We start from the raw sequence: 17,290 nt of genomic DNA on the forward strand, positions 1-17,290 counted from the left end.
AATATATCAACACATCCAAACCTCTAATCTCCTTAAAATATTTATTCAAATGTTGCTCCATTGTAAAGCCTATTAGGGGTCCTTATTGCAAACTGCAACTTGCCTTCAGCAAATACCCAATTCCTTATCCTCTGTTGCAATTGCTACCATCTAATATATTGTGTAAATATTTATTCTGTTTACTATTTGGGAGTTCCCACACTAGAATATAAGTTATGTACTTCTTGTTTTGTTTTTAAAAAATTATTATCTAAGTTACAAGTTATAGCAATTATTGAAGCAAAGTAGGTACTTGATATTTATTTTGATTGTAATTATGTTTTTCAAGAAGTTTAACTGTAAAGGGAAGAGAAAGATCAGGGACTAAATGAAGAGAACATAGAGTTGAGAGGTTGAATTTTCTGCTTCTAGCTTCTTTTTGTTTAATCAAGGATAATAAACATGCATACATTTTGGGAAGGAGCCAGTAAAGGACAGATTAAAGTGACAGAGGACAGAGAAAGATAGTCAAAGCATTTTCTAATATTTTCCCTTACCTGTTCTCTAGCATTACCATCTTCATGTGCTATATAATCTTATACAAATAGAGTAAAAATAATAATAGACTTTCTGCTTAATGCATCATAGTTTCTTCAGAGTAATAATTTAAGAATAAGCTACTTCAAATTTTAGGTATTTTCAACCTTGTCAGTCACAGCTGTACCGGATACTAGTTTAGTCATATATATGAAATTACATCTGTATTTTTCTAGATTTCAGTGTTTAATCTTCAGGAAGTAACCTTGTTTCTTGTAGTTTTAATTTCTTAGGAGAAAATTAGAGTCATATTTATGTACCAAACCATTCAAAATAGATGACAACTTATCACATTCTATGTTAATTGTAACGAAGAATATTCTGCTAATTTATAACCATTATAAGATATGTTAACATTGGTAGCAACTGTTCATGTTGAACTCACACTTAAACCTATAATTTCATATGAACCTGAAAAATACTAGAACAGGAAATATCTGCCACCCACCTCAGAATAAAACATTAAAATTTTTAATCGTATAATAGGACACACTTCATAACATATACCTGTATTGCATTAAGAGTGTAGGTTAATTTCTGTTACCAAATCGAACTTAAGTCCATTCGCCCTGTTCACAGCAAAGTCAATCTGCTGATACCAGGGTGTGGTGAAGGAAAGTACAAAGTTTATTGCAAGGTACCCAACATGGGGCCTAGCAAGAACAGGCATTCATGATCAAAAAGACCCTGATGGCTTTCGGGGAAGGGTTTTTAAAGGTGTAGTGAGGGAGAGGGTCGGTCACAAGGTTCTTCATCAGCTCACGTATATCCTCCTGATTGGTTGGTGGTAAAGTAATGGTGATATTTCTGGAACCTCTGTCATCAATTTTCTGGTTCCAACCCTTCTGGGGTCTGTGTGCTGGTTAGTCAGCATGCAGTTAACTTCTTCCACCAGGTGGAGTTTTTAGCATTTTCAAAACAATTTAAGGATATGACTAAGACACTATTGTCTATAGCCCTTGAGGAGGAGCTAAAGGTCCTTGACTTTGTTTTCTGGCTGAACTATTATTATTTTGTCTTGCTTGACTGTTTTCCTTTGTTTTTGTATTTTCTCACTTCTCTGGTTAAATTTGCTCTTTGGAACTTGGGAAAGGCATAGGAGGTTATAGCTTTTCTATGAACAAGAGATGGAAACAAGGTGAAGGTGAGGGTGAGGTCTGTCCCCAGGAAGGCCCTGCAGGGTCTGGCTTAGTTTCATTTCTAAGCATAAGGTAGTGGTTACCTAATGGATGTCTTCCCTTTCAAAAATACAGTCAGATCAACAGATACCAAAAGGCAGTTTCAAGATATGGACTACAGAGAATTCAGAGCCAGGAAAAATAAACTATAATATTTGAACATGTGTACATTTTTAGGTGAAGTTCAAAATATCCAACAAATATGTAAAATTTGTCTCTGTACATAATTTCATCATTTAATTTTTGTTTTTAAAAATCATATTTAAAACTATAGTTGTCCTTATAAGAAAAAAAATATGTTCAATATGATTGTTTATGTAAAAATGTTAGTTTGATTTTTAAAGCATCATCTTTATCTGGATTTAATGTGTTCTATTATAAGGAGAGTCTTGTTTGTTTCAGTCTAACTGAATTCAGGTCATGGGCCTCCTCCTATAGCACTCATTTTCTGATGAATAATAAATCTTTATTTTTCTTATTTTCAGAATAAGTAAGATTCTTTCTTTCCCATTTGCCTTTCTCCTTTCTGTAACTAAATGCTGAGCCAAAAGACGAATTAATTTCCAATGCAGGGATTTTCTGCACCCTTAGGAGCTGTTGAGTATCTATGGGACACACACCCCACAGCAGTCACCTACCTGCAGACACACCCTAACTTCTTATTGTAATTGTCAGTAAATTAAGTTTACAGTTTTGGGTACCATGCAATTAAAATTTATGCAAGTTCAGTCAGCCTTGTTGAAAGCTATGTCTCATAATGTATTGTTCTACTTAACATTAGAAAAATACCCTTTAAGAAAAATTAGAGTATCTCTCCACAAGCTATGTTTGTTTTCTCTCTGGGGTGATGAACCATTGAGTTTTGGTCAACTGATCTGAAAGTTCTTATTGTAGATGTGTTTTTCTCATAGTCAAATTCGAAATGCTGAAACATTTTATGATTTAATTAAACTAACCTGCTTGAGATTATATTGAAAACTACAACACAGTGGTGTAGCTTTTTAGATACACTAAGAAACAAATAATTTACAGAAGTTTTAAAACTCTTTCATTGTTCTAGCCTACATGAAATACTTAATTCAATTAGATTTTTATATTCTGTGCTTTCCCATGTAGCATTGATCTTCTCCATAGATCTTCTTGATCTAGTTACTTTATTCTTGAATGTCAAGAGGGATTCATTTATTCATCAATTTAACCCATGGATACTTACTGAGTTCTTACAGTAATTTTTATCCAGTTCTAGTCCTTGGGTACTCACCCAAATGAGCTGTTGCCCTTGCCCTGAAAGCCTACTCTGTGATAAACAAGTAATTGGAACCAGGATGGTAGGTCTAATAATAGGACTATGAACAGGTCATGGAAGGGAAGCTGTTGGGGTTGCCACCTTTGAATGAGCAAATTAAGAAGCTGCTGGGAAGAACAAAAACCCGAATGAACCTAGTAGAGGTACAGGGACTGAAAAATTGAGGCAAAGAAAATCTGGGTCCATTTACTGACATAGGTGTGCCATGTACATGCAAGAGGGGAGCCCCTTCCTGCCTCCTTCTCCTGCTTTTCCCCTCTGGACAGGCCTCCAAATTTCCAGTGTCCCTGAAAAGGTCTTAAAAAGTAAAGAAGAGGATGGTGAACCATCTGCATCTTCACTGTTTATTCTGTGGCTTTAGGAGAGCAAGTAACGGATTATACTGTTGGAGAATAGAGATTCTGTCTCTTTAGTGCAATTATCCACCACTAACCCCTTCTCCAGTGCTTGCACCCATGTTTGGAAGAAGAGGAAAAGACAGACAAATTCCTGTTAGTGGGCAGGATCTAACTAGATAGCATCCTGGCTTCAGTCCTGTCCCCCTCCCTGATACCTAGACTCACTTCCTCAGAGGTGAGGATAGAATGAAAGAGCTCACACTGAACATTTATTTTAGAATATTATAAGCAAAATTAACATAATATAGGGCCTTTATATGATGGTAATAAATAACAATAAAGAAGATATACAAAGATGATCGACTACTGCACACAGATTATTCCAGCTCTAATTTTAATTAGCCTTTATATTCTGAAACGCTCATGGGACGTTGATCATTTTAATAATATTTTATCAAGTACATTGAAAATTATAACATATTGCTAAGGATAAAAATAAGTTTAGAATGATAGAAAACAAATAATAAAAATAGTAGTTAATAATTATAGTATTAAAGAAATTAGTAGATTGTGTCTATGTTAATTGATTTTGCAAAATGAAAAATTTATTTTCTGTTAATTTTTATTTAAAATAACAGGTTTTATTTTCTAATCTACCACTTTCTTTTCTTCTCCTTATTTTTCATGGTATTTAATAACTGTTCATTCTCCCAGTACAGTTTTTCAACTAGGTTCATTGTTAACCTGTTAACTCTTAGAAACTTCCTCCCTCCGAAAATATAGTCAACTGGATTCATGAGAACATGTGTTGGAAGCTCAAGTATAGGTTGATGAAATGATAGAGGCTGACTGATTCCTATTTTAAAGATTATATTAATGAATATGTTTTTCAAAAAGAAATTACCTGTGATATTTACTCAAAGATTCAACTATTTTGTTATAGTCTTCCCTTCTATATCCACTGTGAATTCATGTGCTTATTTTAAAGTTAATGATGACGATTATGGATGAGTTTACTATATAAAGTATGATCCAGATATTAAACATTTAATATTTTCTTGTTTGTTTTTATGAGTCCTTTTTCAGACATACATCTGTAAATAGTTTGTCTTAATCTTTGGAACATTTATGTTTTCTAATTAGTGTCTTTATTGATTGAAATTTTTACTGATATAATTATAGAATTACATGCAATTGTAAGAAATAATACAGAGAGATCCTATACTATTGAAATCTTTATTCAGTGTCCCCCAATGGTAAACTACTGCAAAGTATAGTATAGTATCACAACTAGTATAATCACATTGATATAGTCAAGACACAGAACATTTTCATCCATAAAAAGGCCTCTCATTATCTTTTGAGTGATGTGTAAATAGTATTGTGTTTTCTTTTTGTTTTTGATGCCCTACATCCAATTTTTCTACCCCTCATCCCCACCTCTAGCAATCACCGATCTGTTCTTGATATCTGTGAGTTTGTTTTTGTGTTTTGCTTGTGTTTTGTTTTTTTTTTAGATTGCACGTATAAGAAAGATTCCCTATCTGACTTATTTCACTTAGCATAATGCCCTTGAGGTCCATCCATGTTGTCACAAATTACAACATTTCATTCATTTTTATGGCTGAGTAATATTTTTATATATATATATATATATATATATATATATATATATATATATATATATATATATCTCACAATTTCTTTATTCATCCAGAGATGGACACTTATGTTTACCATATCTTGACTATTGTAAACAATGCTGTAATTAACATAGGGATGCATATATATTTTCTCATTAGTTTTTTTTGTTTGTTTTCTACCTAGAAGTAGAATTGCTGGATCATATGGTAGTTCTATTTTTATTTTTTTGAAGAAACTCTGTACTGTTTTTCATAGTGACTGCATCAATTTACATTCCCAGCAACAATCCACAGTGTTCCCTTTCTCCAGATCCTCACCAGCACTTGTTATTTCTCATCTTTTTGATAATGGCCATTCTAACAGGCATGATGTGCTATGTCACTATGGTTTTGATCAATACTTCCCTGATTATTAATAATGTTTATTATCTTCTTACGTATCTTTTGGACATAGGCATGTCTTCTTTGAAAAAATGTTTACTAAGGTTTTTTGTACATTTTAAAAATCATTGTTTGGGTTTCTTTGGCTATTGAGGTGTATGAGTTCTTTATATATTTTGGTTATCGGCACCTTATCAGATAAATGATGTGCAAATATTTTCTCCCATTCAGTAAGTTCCCTTTTCATTTTTTCATGGTTTCCTTTGCTATGCAGAAGCTTTTTAATTTGATGGAGTCTCACTTGCTTATTTTTGCTTTTTTACTTTCTCTTTTGGTTTTAAATTTTAAAAAGTCATAACCAAGACCTGTGTCAAGGAGCTTACCACCTATGTTTCCTCCTAGGTGTTTCATGGTTTCAGGAATTATATTCAGGTCTTTATCTATCTTGAGTTAATTTTTGTATATGCTGTAAAGTAGTGGTCAAGTTTCTTTCTTTTTTGGTAGCTGTCTAATTTTCCCAACACCATTTATTGAAGAGACTGTCCTTTCACAATCATATATTCTTGGCTCTTTTGCTGTAAATTAATTGACAGGATATATGTTGTTTTCATTTTCCCTGATGACATGTGATGTGGAGCATCTTTTCATATGATTATTTGCCATCTGTATGCCTTCTTTGGTGAGGTGTCTGTTAAGGTATTTAGCCCATTTTTAATTGGGTTGTTTTCCTATTGTTGAATTTTAGAATTCCTTGTGTATTTTTGATAACAGTCCATTATTAAATGTGTCTTTTGCACATATTTTTCTCCTGGTTTGTAGCTAGTTTTTTAATTTTCTTGACAGCATCTTTCATAGAGCAAACATTTGTTATTTTAATGAGATTCAGCCTATCAGTTCTTCCTGAATCATACCTTTAGTTCAAATCTAAAAAGCCCAACACCAAAACTAAGGTCATCTAAATCTTCTCCTACTTTATCTTCTAGGAGTCTTATGGTTTTGCATTTTACATTTAGGTCTCTGAACCATTTTGAATTAATTTCAAATGTGAAGAGTGTAAGATTTGTGTCTAGATTCATTATTTTTTGCATGTGAATATCCAGTTATTTTAACAAAGTTCATTGAGAAGACTATCTTTCCTTCATTGTAGTGTCTTTGTTCCCAGGTCAAGATCATTTGACTGTTTATATGGGTCTATTTTTGTGCTCTATATTCTGTTCTGTTGATCTGTTTGTCTTTTTTTGGTTAATGTCACACTCTTGATTACTGTAGCTTTACCATATGCCTTGAAGTTAGGCATTATCAGTGTTCCAGCTTTGTTCTCATTCAGTAATGTGTTACTATTCTGGATCTTTTGTCTCTGTGTTTAAATTTTAAAGTTAGTTTGTCAATATCCACCAAATAACTTTCTGGGATTTTGATTAGGATTGCACTGAATCTATAGGTCAATTTGGGAAGAACTGATATCTTGACAATGTTGATTCCTTCTATCCAAGAATATGGAATCTCTCTCCATTTATTTAGTTTTTCTTTGATTTCTTTCATTAGAGTTTTGTAATTTTCCTTATATAGATCATGTAGATATTTTATTAGATTTATAAGTAAGTATTTAATTTTGTGAGGTGATAAAACAAATGGTATCGTGTTTTTGTATTTCAGATTCTACTTGATCATTGCTGGTAGTTAGAAAAGTGATTGGTTCTATCTTGCAAACTTGTTACACTCACTTATAAGTTCTAGGAGTTTTTTGTTTATTCTTTTGACTTCTACACAGATGACTGTGAACAAATTGCATTTCTTCTTTTCCACTCAGTAAATATTCCATCATTTTTCTTGTTTTATACATTAGTTAGGCTTTCCAATACAATATTGAAAAAGAGTGGTAAGATGGAACATCCTTGCCTTGTTCCTGATCTTAGCAGGGAGACTTTTACTCTCTATTCAGTATGATGTTAGTTACAGATATTTTGTAGATATTCTTTATCAAATTGAGGAAGTTTCTGTCTGTCCCTAATTTATTGATATTTTTATCATGAATTAATATTGAATTTTTCAAATGATATATTAGCATCTATTGATACTACATGATTTTCTTCTTTAGTTTGTTGATACAATGGATTACATTTATTTATTTTTAAAGTTGAATCAGTCTTGTGGTTCATAATTTTTTATACATTGCTGGATAGAGCTGAGGAGCGTTTGCATCTTCATGTTTGAGAGATATTGGTCTGTAGTTGTCTTTCCCTATAATATCTTTGTCTGATTTTCATTTTATAGTAATGTTGATCTTAAAAGATTGAACTAGGGAAAATGTACATCCAGCATCTGAAAGAGATATAGAAAATTAGTATAATTTCTTCCACAAATGCTTGGGAGAATTCACCTCTGAACCTATCTAGGCCTGGTGCTTTGTGTTCTAAAGTTTATTAATTATTGATTCAGTTTGATACAGATTTTAATATTCAATCTTTGTAAGATAGTTTTCTATTGAAAATCATGTTGATAATTTGAAACATACATTTTTGTTTACTCTGTTTGAACATTTAATGAAAGCAAAGTGACCATGGATATATTTTATAATTTAGTGCAAAGAAATTCTTTAAAGTATTGATTTTTTTTAACTCTTCAGATAATTAGAAAGTGGTGAGAGTAAAAAGCATATTTTTGTTGTTAAAATCGTAAGTACTTCATAAACCCACACACTTATGGTCATTTAGTCTTCAAAAAAGGAGACAAGAATATACATTGAAGAAAAGACAGTCTTCAATAAGTGGTGCTGGGAAAATCAGACAGCTGCATGTAAAAGAATGAAGTTGGAACATTTTCTCACACTATATGCAAAAATAAACTCAAAATGGATTAAAGATCTCAATGTAAGACCAGAAATCATAAAACTCCTAAAAGAAACCATAAACAGAACACTCTATGACATAAATTGTAACTTTTTTTTTTTTTGGATCTTCCTCCTCAGGCAAAGGAAACAAAAGCAAAAATGAACAAATGGAACCTAATTAAGCTTAAAAGGAAACTATTGGCAAAACAAAAAGACAACCTACAGAATGGAAGAAAATGTTTGCAAATGATATGAACATCAAGGGGTTAATATCCAAAATTTGTAAATAACTCATACAACTCAATGTCAAATAAAAAACATCCTGATTAAAAAATGGGCAGAAGACCTGAATATATATGTTTCCAAAGGAGACATACATATGGACATAACCAGGCACATGAAAAGATGCTCAATATTGCTAATCAGAGAAATGTAAGTCAAAACCGTAATGAGATATCACCTCACACGTGTCAGAACGGCTATCATCAAACAACACCACAGATAACAAATGCTGGTGAAAGTGTGGAAAAAAGGGAACCCTAGTATTCTGTTGGTGGGGATGTGAATTAATGCAGCCACTATGGAAAACAGTATAGAGATTCCTTGAAAAACTAATAATAGAACTGTTACATGATCCAGCACTTCCACTACTGGTATATATCTGAAGAAAACAAAAACACTAATTTAAGAAAATGCATGCACCCCATGTTAATATGGAAACAACTTAAGTGTCCATCAACAGATGAATTAGTTTAAGAAGATAAGGTACACACACACACACACACACACACACTCACACACAATGGAATATTACTCAGCCATAAAAGAATGAAATCCTGCTGTTTGCAACAACATAGTGGATCCAGAGGGTATTAAGCTTAGTGAAATAAGTCAGACAGAAAAAGACAAACAGTGTATGTTATTGCTTATATGTGAAATCTAAAAAGTAAAACAAATTAATATAACAAGACAGAGGCAGACTCATACAGAGAACAAACTAATGGTTACGAGACTGGAGAGTGAAGGGGAGGAAGGAGCAAGACAGGGGTAGGAGATTAAAAGGTTCAAACTATTATGTATAAAGTAAATAAATTCGAAGGATATATTATACAGCACAGGGAACTATAGCCACTAGTTTAAAATAACTTTAAATGGAATATAATCAATAAAAATATTGAATCACTACGTTGCTCATGTGAAACTAATATTGTAAACAAGTATATGTCAATAAAAATAAATAAATAAAATTGTAATTACTTTATTTGAAAGTCTTTATTAAGTAATTTGTTTAATCATTAATACTGATAAAATTATATATTTTTCTTTATTCAAGATATGTGTGTTGGTAAGTTAACATATTTTTAAGTAGTAGCCTATACATATATTGTTTTTTTGAAATTTAATTCATTTATAAATTAGATAATATTTCAAACATGTTAAACTTACTAATCTCTGATATTCTTTATCAATAACACCATATATAAAATCTAATTATATTATGTATCCCCTCAAGCTTCTCTATATGTGCATATACTATATATTGTCTCTGAGGGCTGCACTAAATATGGGATACTCAGGGCTTATTTTCATTTGAATCAAAATGGAACTTATATAAAGGAATTATTAGTTGTCAGAATTAACTGTACTAGAATGAGATTAAATGATACATGGATATAAACACTGAAAAAAATAAATAAAATACATGCAGATGTTTTAAATTTTCTGTTTCTATGATTATACAAAATAACTTGAATACTGTTTAAAATTAATGTAATTCCACACACTAGACTTAGTCTGTCTTCAGCATACTGCTATCATTTTTCATGGTATGTAATTTGCAGATACACTTCTGTAAAAGTGATTTAATAGTTAAATACATGATATGCAATGTTCATTTAAAGCCTTAAGCTTTTACTGTACTTGTCTTGATTTTCAAACAAAATTTTACTTCATAGTACATTAATTTCTCAGGAATTTTTGCACTTTGTCATTAACATGCTTTTATTATTTCAATAAACAAAAATAAATATGGTATTAGCTCTTTGGCTCCATGCTTCAGTAATTTCACTAAACAGCTGGAAGACGAATGTAGATGACTATTGGTTTAATAATATGTATTGATTCTACTGTGTTTAAATTCTTATTTTTGAACAATAGTGTACTTATATCTATAAGTTGATAAATAGGTTGTAGTCTTAATCATGAAATAGTAGAATCTACAGCTGGCTAAATAATGTGTTTTCTTACAAATTACTTAAAGTACAGATGCCAAGCACATTGCATTCTCCATTTAACAAGAGAATTGGATTGCCTGGAAGTCCTTTTATCATTAGCTCTTATCAATATTAGTATAGATGTTGGAATTGTAGCTATCTGTTTCAAATTAGCTCCATCACAAAATGCGATTTCCAAATATACAGAATGTTTACAAACTTTTCCAAATTTGAGGTAATATATACATTCTGATATTGTTTCAGTAATAATAATAGTTGAAAAAGTTAACTTACATAGATACTTAATGTTTGCATATTGTTCACTGTATTTTTGAAAAATAGGAATATCCAGCATTGAATAACAGTTAAAGTATTATGTAACTCTAGGATTTTAATGTGTGGTTATGCAAATTATAACATCATTCGATAATAGTGTTTTATTTTTTGTCATTTCAAGTTACATATAAACATTATGTAATAAGTTATTACCTTTATGATCTCATTTCTGTTAAAAATATAAACAGATATATTTAAGTTCTAACTTATTTTACTTTTACAATCCAGTGACTGATTTCTCTCAGTAACTTACAGAAATGGATGGAAGATTGATAGCTTTCATTCGTTTATGCATATATATGGTCTTAGTCCGGTGGTGGGAGAAAGTATTACAGTTATTAATAGATATACTAGTTAGAATGAAAAAGTCCATTTCTAATCTCGTCATAATTTCTCATTGCTTCATCATAGACTTCATAGTGTATTGACATGTGAACTTTCTCATGTGGAAATTGAGATGTCAGTTTACCATAAACATGTAAATAGAGAGGGGAAGTTTTTTGTTTTGGGAATAAATTTAAAAGAAAGACAGAGTCTAATACTACTCAAAATATCTAAAACTGTTATTCGAAAGATGGTAAGTGAGTCACCAGTAAGTACTAAATGGCAGTTAAACCTTTTATAGGCTTTTTTAAAACAACGTAAGAATTTTTTGTGCAACATAAGGATTTGATGTACATGTGTATTAAAAATGATTACCACAATAAATTTAGTTAACGTCCATTGCCTCACATAGTTAATTTTTTTCTTGTGACGAGAACTTCTATGATAGACTGTCTTAGCAACTTTCAAATATAAAATATAATATAGCTTTAGTAAACATGCTGTACATTATATCCCCTGGACTTATTTATCCTGTAACTAGAATTTTGTACTTTTTGATCACCTTCTCTCATTTTTGTCACCCCTGATCCCTTGTGTCTGGCAACCACCAATCTGTTCTCTGTATTTATTTTTTTTTAAGATTCTACATATAAATGAGATCATATAAAAATGTGTCTTTATCTTTTTGATTCATTTCACTTAACATAATGCCCTCAAGATCTATGCTTGTAACAAACTGTCATGTGTGTGTGTGTGTGTGTGTGTGTGTGTGATTAACAATACATTGATACATAAATAATGCTTGATCTCATGAGTTTTAAGAAAACCTTAAAGATTTTCTATTATCTGCTAGTTTTAGAAATATCCTGTGCTCTTGTAATATCATGAGACCATCCATGTGTTCCTTTTTCCCCAGCTTTATTGAGATATAATTGACATATAACATTGTATAAGTGTATGGTATAGAACGTGTTTGATTTGATACATTTATATATTGCACAATAATTACTGCCACAGTGTTAGCTAACACCTACGTCATGTCTTATAATTACCATTTCTTTTTTTGTGGTGTGGTCATTTAAGGTGGTGTGGACATGTCTTAGCAACTTTTAAGTATATAATACAGTATTTATTAGCTATCATCACCATGCTGTACATTAGTTTCACAGAACTCACTCATCTTATAACTGGAAGTTTGTACTTTTTGACTAAATTTCTCTGTTTCTCTTACTCCCCATCCCCTGGTAGGGACCATTCAAGTCTCTGTTTCTGTAAGTTTGGCCTTTTTAGATTCCGTATATTTGTGATATTATACAGTATTTGTTGTTCTCTCTCTGATCTGTTTCACTTAGCATAATGCCTTCTAGGTCCATCTGTGTTGTAGAATGTCCTTATTTCTCATGACTAAATAATATTCTGTTGTGTGTGTGTGTGTATGTACTTTATTGTACTTTATCCACATATGGCATCTATGTAACATTTCTTCTTTGTCCATTCATCCTTTGATGGACAGACACTTAGATGTTTTCTTATCTTGGCTATTGTGAATAATGCTGTAGTGGACATGGGAATGCAGGTATCTCTTGAAGGATCCATATTTTCATTTCCTTTGGATAGGTACCTGAATGTAGGATTGCTGGACCATATGGTAGTTCTATTTTTAATTTTTTGAGGAACTTCTATACAGTTTTCATAATGGCTTTACAAATTAACATTCCCATCAACAGTGCACAGGGTTCCCTTTTTTGCACATCCTCACCAGAACTTGTTATCCCTTGTCTTTTTGATGTTAGCAGTTCTAAAAGGTGTGAGGTGATATCTCATTGTGGTTTTAATTTGCATTTTCCTGATGATTAGTGATTCTGAACATCTTTTCACATACTTGTTGACTATCTGTATGTCTTCTTTGGAAGAATATCAATTCTGTACCTCTATTCATTTTTAATCAGATTTTTATTGCTATAAAGGTATATAATTTCTTTATAAATTTTGAATATTAACCCCTTATCAGATATATGATTTGCAAATATTTTATAACATTTTGCATGTTGCCTTATCATTCTCTTGATGCTTTAATTTGCTGCACAACTTCCATGAGTTTCTAATCTCCACGCTCACCTTTGTTCTGTTCTCACACCAGTTCTTATTACCTTGTTTTCCCTCTGAATAGAGTGTTTAATGACTTTGTTCTGAGTCATTCCATCAGTGTTTTTAATGTTTCTCCAGTTTCAGAACAACAGTAAATTCACTACAATAATTGAATACTCACCAAGAAGTTGGATCATAGGGAGAAAAAAGATTTAATTTAGATTTTAATTTAGATAAGATATTGATAATTTTCCCATGCTCCAGTTACATGACCATCACTTTGGGAGGAAGGAAATCCTTCATTAATTTCCAAGGAGATAAACAAACATCACAGATACTCAGACTGCTTTCAAAAAAAATTATATGCTTTTCTTTTTAAAAAGTACCACAGCTGAAGAATGCATTGATTTTGTGAGGACAGAAATGCAACAAGACCAGAGCAAATGAAAATGTTCTTGCAAATTTAGCTTCTGAATTTGAACATATCAGCTTAGGTAATATAGAATACAGTAAAGATCAAATATTAGATAATTTAATTGTATGGGAGGTCGTTGTAAATAGGGATAAATAGGAAAATAAAGAGATGCCCTTTTGTTTAAAATCTTCAGCCAGGAAACAAATAAAAAAGTATTCTGTCTTCCTTTCTTCCTTCCTTTCTTCCTTTCCCTCTTCTCTGTCTCTCTCTCTCTCTCTCTCTCACGTGTGCACTCTCTCTCTTTCCACAGCTCTCTAAAGTTTCTTCACTTGTCTTCCACCCAAATTTGAGTTACAGATGCAAAGTCACTTTGAAAAAATTGATAAACAGTTGAAGTTTAGCATCAACTGAATTTCAAAACTTCTCAGTCTTCCCCTCCTTATGATTATTAAGATATCCTTTATATTTTTAAGTTTTCCTTCCCTATTATAGCTCCCAGATTATAAACATACAAAAATCTAAGTTGATATATATTTAGTATTTCATAGAATAATATTTAAATATGTATTTGTTTACAGTTGTATTTTAGTGCAGTTATATACAGGTATTAGATTTAAGAATGGTAAATTTACGAGATGTTCCAAATTTAATTGATCTAATAGAGTAAATTCACTTGCACTTCAAGGACAGATACAACGCTATCCAATATTGAGTTAGAGGGCAACTAGACAAATTGCATGAACAGTTATAAATATCTATGACTACTAAAATTACCACATTAATAAAATTTAAAAAATAGTATTTAAGGATACCCCAAAATAGTTATTATCCTTTTCATGTCAGAAAAGATTGTGTAATATATCAGGAAATGTTTCTAGCATTAACTTTGTGAGATGCAGGGAGGTATACCAGAAATCTATGGCGACAGATCTGTAACAAAAGAAATGTACAACAACAGCTAAAGTTGTTTAAACTAACACTGCTGTACTCATTACAAAAGAGAAAGTATGGAGAATAATGTTTATATAAAAAATTACAATTTTTCATAGCAGACAATAAATATTTGGAGTCATTGTCATGTGTCTCACTAAGGCTAACTGGTATCTCTAATTTGATCATTATTTAGATTTTCTCAGTGTAGCTTCCATGAATGTTCCTTCTTCAGGATATGTAAAGCTGAAAACAGAATCTTAACTAAAAAGGACTTAAATTATTAAAAAAGAGCATTTATTAACTCATTTAAGAAAAACATTCAAAGGCAAAAGGAGCATCAAATAAGGTTTTTCCTGCCCCTCTCAGCTTTCAGTGTAGAAGAGAAACACTGTTCTCCTTTAGATCAGGAGCTGAGGGAGGGGGTGAGAGGTATTGAGAAGGATTGGGTTTGCTTGATAAGTGGCAGGAGCCAGACTCCTTACCGAACAAGGGGCCTCTGGGCAGTCAGGGCACCCGGGTGGTGCTCATCCCAGGACTCCCCCAGCACTGGTGGAGTTCCCCCAGACCCAAAGAGTCTGTAGTCGTTAATCACATCTGCAAATTTATTTTAGCCATTTGAAGTAGCATGTTCAGATGTTCTGAGGTTTAGGGTGTGGACATATATGTGGAGAGACACTATTTTGACTGCTATGAATGTCACACAGAAACTTACAGCGTATTTCCTGGACTTTGTTTTCCTCCTTTGTACGACGTACTTCACCATCTGAACTTCTCAACAGTGAGGAAATCCTTTCATGACTTCTGGTCTCCCCTCTTCTCTGAATTGACTCGCAAGTTCTGATAGTGCAAGTCCCCTTTAACTGAAGGTCAAGCAGATGTCTGCTCTAAAACTATCTGTTAAATTATCTGTGTGCTCTACTTGAACTTGTGGCTTTAGTTCTGATCATCTACAAATTTCTAAAATTCCAGAGGAGACAGTTCAGAAAACAATAATAATATGTGAAAATTATTAAGTATAAAAGGATTTCAATAATAAATTTCCATATAATATTGGGGAGATAAAAGAAGTAAAGCATGCCCTTGACGCCACATAAAAGAAAAGGAATCAGAACAGTGCTAGAACTTTGTTTACATATTTTTCTGTTATTTTATAGTTGAATCTGAAAAAAGTAAGCCAGAGTTGTTGTTTTTTTTCTATTTAACTTTCTCTTTTTGTCAGAATTCTTAGTATTATGCACAGGTATATTATCAAAAATACACCAAAAAAAGAAACAAAATCTTAAATGCAGATATGCTTCTACATTTGAAATTAAAATTCAGAGAATTATTGCCTCCTCATTTTTCTTTCTACTGACATAATAAAAAGAAAAAGGATTGATGATATTCAAAGATAAATAAAATGAAATTCAACTGAATGTAAATAATAGTGGTAAATCTCTCTTATATTTACAATTCTTTGATTTCTGCCCAAAGTACTCAGACTGTTTATTCATAGATGAAAATGTTTATAACATGTTCAGAGTGGGGATTGCTCTCATTTGATTAAAAACAAGAGATATAAACTTATCTCTTTCTTCTATGGACTGACTTATCTGTAGGAAGTAATGTGATGCACTTACAAACTATTTTTTAACCTTTTTGTCATTTCTCTGGTTTGAAAATAGAATTATCTTTGTCTTTCTTTTGTATAATGGTTCTTGACATCTGCTTTTCTATCATATGAAATCTAGATTTCTGACTAACAAGATACATTCTTACTTTGTTTTTCGTATGTTGTATTAAATACTGTGTTCACATGACTGGATTTAGGCTTAAAAACTGCTGACTGTCTAATACCAATAGGATAGGTTCATTAAATCTGAGCCAGTTACCCCATCACAAGAACCAAAACATATCTTCAGATTCATATCCCTTTCATGTTTCTAAACTCAAACCACAAATAACATTTCACCTCTCTCTGATCATTTGGAAAGTTTCCAAATTGTGTGACTTTCTCCATCATATTTATTCTTCCCTAATACACTTTTTTCTAGTTTCCTAGGTGAAAAATTTAAACAAAAATTACAATATTCTCTTAACAACCTTCTTAACTCTGATTTCACATCATTCAAGGAAGCATGGAATGGTAGAAAAATGATGAGTTGACTCTAGTATTCAACTTGGACTAGTTTGAAGAACAAATCTTGCTACTCTGTAGCTATATGACATTCGGAAAGCTATATAACATGCTCTAGTAATACCGTCTTTTCTTATTATTTTAAATATCAATAATACATTACAAAGAGTTGTTGTAAGTTTTTCTCGAGTAAAATATAGTCAGTGTTTGACTTGACAACAAATATTATCTCATTTTTGTACTTGTAGGGGTGGTTTTGGAAGTAAAAAGAGATAATACTTTGCACATCCCAGCATAGACAGTACTCACAAAGATAAGCTGCTTTTCTGCCTCGACATTACATAAATAGAAATTTGAGTTATTAATTTTTTTCACAGCTCATCCCAAATTTGTCTACAGAGCTGTGTTTCACAATCAGCATTCTTCTTCCTGTGGTTAATGTCCCACAACAAGAGCAACGCCGCCGCCCCTCCTCTGGTCAATCAGACACCCCTCTTGATATGATGTAACAAGTACATGACACTAGAAATTAAACCACACATACATATTCTATACAAAATTTTAGGGAATAAAAGGGATATGAAAATAAATTAGTAGAGCTGATGAAAAAGAA

This window comes from Camelus ferus, chromosome 2 (genome assembly GCF_009834535.1).
Source record: "Camelus ferus isolate YT-003-E chromosome 2, BCGSAC_Cfer_1.0, whole genome shotgun sequence".
Lineage (NCBI taxonomy): Eukaryota > Metazoa > Chordata > Mammalia > Artiodactyla > Camelidae > Camelus > Camelus ferus.